This window comes from Hakea prostrata, chromosome 9 (genome assembly GCF_041222555.1).
Source record: "Hakea prostrata isolate BN-2017 chromosome 9, UWA_Hpros_2, whole genome shotgun sequence".
In the NCBI taxonomy this organism is placed as follows: Eukaryota; Viridiplantae; Streptophyta; class Magnoliopsida; order Proteales; family Proteaceae; genus Hakea; species Hakea prostrata.
In genome coordinates this window covers 51,035,958-51,040,057 of record NC_142608.1, presented here as the reverse complement: position 1 = coordinate 51,040,057, position 4,100 = coordinate 51,035,958, and the positions used below count along the sequence as shown (strand labels likewise).

At 39.8% G+C, this 4,100-nt stretch overlaps 1 pseudogene; it reads right to left on the bottom strand.

Annotated features, from left to right (window-relative positions):
* Positions 1-3,245: 3,245 nt before the first annotated feature.
* LOC149005457 (non-specific lipid-transfer protein A pseudogene) lies at positions 3,246-3,778 on the bottom strand (annotated as a pseudogene).
* Between the last annotated feature and the right edge of the window lie 322 nt (positions 3,779-4,100).

Sequence of the window (4,100 nt, the reverse complement as noted above, 5' to 3'; positions counted from 1 at the left end):
GAACTGACCCTGGGATTGAAAGTGTGAATACGTTAATACCATCTGAACGATGTAGAACAATGCAAAAAAGGGGTGCCATGCAGCAGATGTTCTGAGTAAATGTGTTTAATATCACGCAACGGTTACAATAGTCTTTGCATGGTGAGCTATGCTTTTGTTGACAGATTTTGAATATCAGTATTTCTCTTTTGACTCAGAATAGATATAGGGTTTCCATAGAACCTAGATCGGTTGCTGCAAAATTTTGTTACCAGGCCACCATCAGCCAATGGTTATATGACCCAGATTGGATCACGCATCAGATTCAAGGGGGAGACTTTTAAGGGTGTCAATCATCGTTGGTTAGATGAAATTTATATGGGTAATGTTTGGTGTCCCAATTTCAATTCATCTGAATAATTGAGGGGATGATAGAGATTTTGGTAAGGTTGAGCGTTGGTTTAGATGAACTCCTTCAGGATATTTGTTCTATGGGAAGTGGGTTGTAGCATCACGAAAGTTGGTCAAGAAATGACCAATTTTTCCAATGGATTCTTGCCCTTATGAATGTGAATTTCAATGTTTCAAACTGAGTCGAACCCACTTAATATGAAGCTTTTAATTGAAGTTCAAGATGATAATTTGGTGCATGGGGGACGTCTGAGAGTCGGAAATGAAAGGGGCTCTTAATATGAAGGATTTAAATTTCAAATGATAATTCAGTGGAAGGTGACCCATCCCTAGTGGCTCATGTTAATTATGCGTTGGTGGTTGATATGTTGTATGAAAGGCTGCAACCAATCAAATAATAGGGTAACCATCAACCCAAACAGATGGACATGGTCAGGTCTTGTGTGGTTGCTCCTGCACTCTCAAGGGCTACTGCTCGTCTAGAAAGAGCTGCGGTGAATTAAGCATTAAAGAAAGGAGGTCGTGGAGCCTCCAGCCCAGGGTGTCGGGGTCGAAGGCATGCCCAACAATAGGTTGATTTTGAAGAAAGGCAATATTAGGGAAGCTGTAATGTGATCTTGTGGATCATCGTTTGGTTGTAGAATGAGGAATTGGTGAATGTCGACAATGCAATATTCAATTTGGTTTGGGGCACCTGATTCATAGTATTTTGGGGTGCTATGCAAAAATCAATATTTTGTCTTGGTGGATACCATGCAAAATCAAGATTTCATTTTGGTTAGGGAACTTGATTTCTAGTTTTTTGGGAGGTTTTATACTTTGATATGTAAACCCCGAATATTGTTCTTGGATGCTTTTCTTTTATATTTATAAGTTTGATTCTTTACTCTAAAAAAAGTGTAAAATAGAACTAACCTTACTTGTATTGTAATTTATTTTCTTAGCTAGCTGGATTAGGAAATCCCATTGATGCACTCTGTCCCCTCCCCCTATTAAGAGGTTCATATCATATGTGAATTAGAAGAACTTAGGGTTTTATGTGTCTCGGTTGATGTTTCCAACCTATGTCCACTGTAGAAAATGCTGTTATGTTTTCTATATATATGTAATTGAGTTGTATAAGGCTTTATATAGACAAGCTACAAGAATTTTACTGAGTTACAACTCTTGAATATTCAAACGCCTTAGGATAAGAGTTTGTATTAATAATGGAAACCAATTGTTGAGGCGTCGAGGCTGAGATAACACTTTGGTGAGGGTCTTTGAGTTAGACTGGCGTGCAACAAAGGAGGTGGAGTAAAGCTTCTTTAAACAATCCTAGACGGCCTTTGCATTAGTAGAGCCGGCTACTTGAGCATGTATGATCTCAGTCAAGTAGACAAGGGGCGAGCAAATAGGTAATCGAACGTGACAAATCCACTGATCATGCTTCGGATTTAGGAGTTGTGCAGGAGGAATGGAAGCAGCAGCTGATGTATCTGTAATAGTGGGAAGTGGGCATGGATCAGTCCCATCAACGATCCCATATAGTCTAGATGTCCACAACAATGGAACAAGTTGATTCTTCCAAATCAGGTACTTACTCTCCGTGAGTTTAATGGAAAGAAAATTATCTCACGGAGAGAGGGAAATGAGAGGGTGGGATGTGGGCGTCTAATGTCATGTTAAGAGGTTCATATTGTATGTAAATAAGGAGAACAAGAGACAGAAAGAGAGATACGGCTAGAGTGGGAAAGAGAGAGAGTGACACTTGGGGTTTCACATGGTTCAGTTGACATTTCCAAGCTACGTCCACGGTAAAGAACACTAGTGTGTTTTTCTATATATCTACAATTGAACTATACATGGCTTTATATTGAGAAGCAACAAGAATTTTACTAAGTTACAACTCTTGAATATTCAAACATATGGAACCCAATTGTTGAGATTGAGATAAAACTCTGGTGAAGATCTTTGAGTTTGGTTGTGTTGTCTTTTGGTGAGTTACTTGATGCACAAGTTTTCTCAGGGACTTTCTATGATTTTTTTGTGGCTGAGTTCATGTGGAACTTTACAAAGTTCCCTACTAGGGGTGCAAGTTTGGCCCTGATGGCCCTGACCCGCCACCTTATGCCCACTTTGAGCCCGAATAGGGCTTGGGCTCAAGATTTTGGCCCTAAAGGCGGGTTAGGGCAAAAATGTTATGGCCCTAGGACTAGGGCCAAGGGTGGGCTTGGCATTACTCTTTGGCCCGCTAGGCCTATCCCGACCTATCCCTTAAGTTTTGGCCCTAATCCTAGCCTTGATTTTGGCCCTTATTCTAGCTCTAATCCTAGTCCTAATTTTGTCCCTAATGCTTGATCTCAATAAATTAGGAACAAGGACAAGATATAAGGTCAAGTATAAAGTCAATCAAGGATAGGGACGTACAGGACCAATCAAGGCAAGAATGGGCTTGGCTTTGCCCTGTAGGGCTTAGGATCAAAGACAATAATCATTGGCCTGAATTAGGATCAGGGCAAGAATGAGCTTAGATTAGAATATATATGGCTGAGCTTGGGATTACAAAAGCCCAGCCCAACAGCCCTACCCTCGAACCATCCCCACCACCTATAATAAAAAAAAAAAGCTGAAGCTTTTTCAATAACATTTAAAATTAATAATTTCTTATTAAAATTTCCACTCCACAATTCCCTTCAATCCATGAAGTTTTAAAAGACTTGGCCAATTAGCGTTTTGAGATTGATTCCAGACCGATCTACCAATTCCATGATAGATTCTTGATTTTCAGATCCTACTACTAGTCCAAATTCCATGAGAGCAAAATATAGGCACAAAGAGATTGTTATTTAAATTATTTAGTTTATTCAACACAACTACGCATACAAATCATAGAACATCATATTAAGGCTCTTCAGGCTCCAGCGATAGCGAACATCCATTAGTCGTTCTCTCTTCGCTTTCTCTGTTGTCATCTTCATGGAATCCTGCATAAATAGCCAAAAAAAAAAAAGTAGTATGAGTCATGAAAAAAGCCACAATTACTAATTCAAATATATGTATATATGCAAAGAGAAATTCAAGTCACTAACGTTTTGCAGTCAACGTCCCGTCTGATGGGCACATTTATCTCAACATGACACTTCTTGGGAAGCTGGCTCACTAACTCATCTTTAATGCCCGGAACATTTGAAACAATTTGCTTAATGCATACGCAGGCTTGGCGGCGATCCTCTACTGTTGGTACACTCTCCTTCAATTTTCTCACCCCTAGGCAACATACCGCAGATGGCTCAGCCACCTTTCCAGTTACAAAAGGGACGCACTGGGACAAGTCCACCAGAACTTCCTGGCAGGTCACAGCGGCCTCCGCTTGGTGCTCCACCATAAAGTGGAACATGGCTACCATAAACACGAGACATGTCAACCCTCCCTTCATCTTTCTTGTATATCAGTATATCTGTGAGCTTAGGTTTGTTTCTCTCTCTATATATAGAGGTTGAGAGGAGTGCGATTTTATTACCGTAAAAAAAGAAAGAAGAAGAGTGAATGCATGATGCCCGTTACAGGCATTTTTTTGGGTCAAAAGGTAACTTAGCCATTACAGGGCATTTAATTTTTTTGGGTAAGATACAAGCATTTAATTTGGCTCCATTATGACATTGAAGGTTTGCAGTTAAAGGAAAGTTGAAACTAAGATTTTGATCTTTAAGGATTTTGATCTTCTCCTA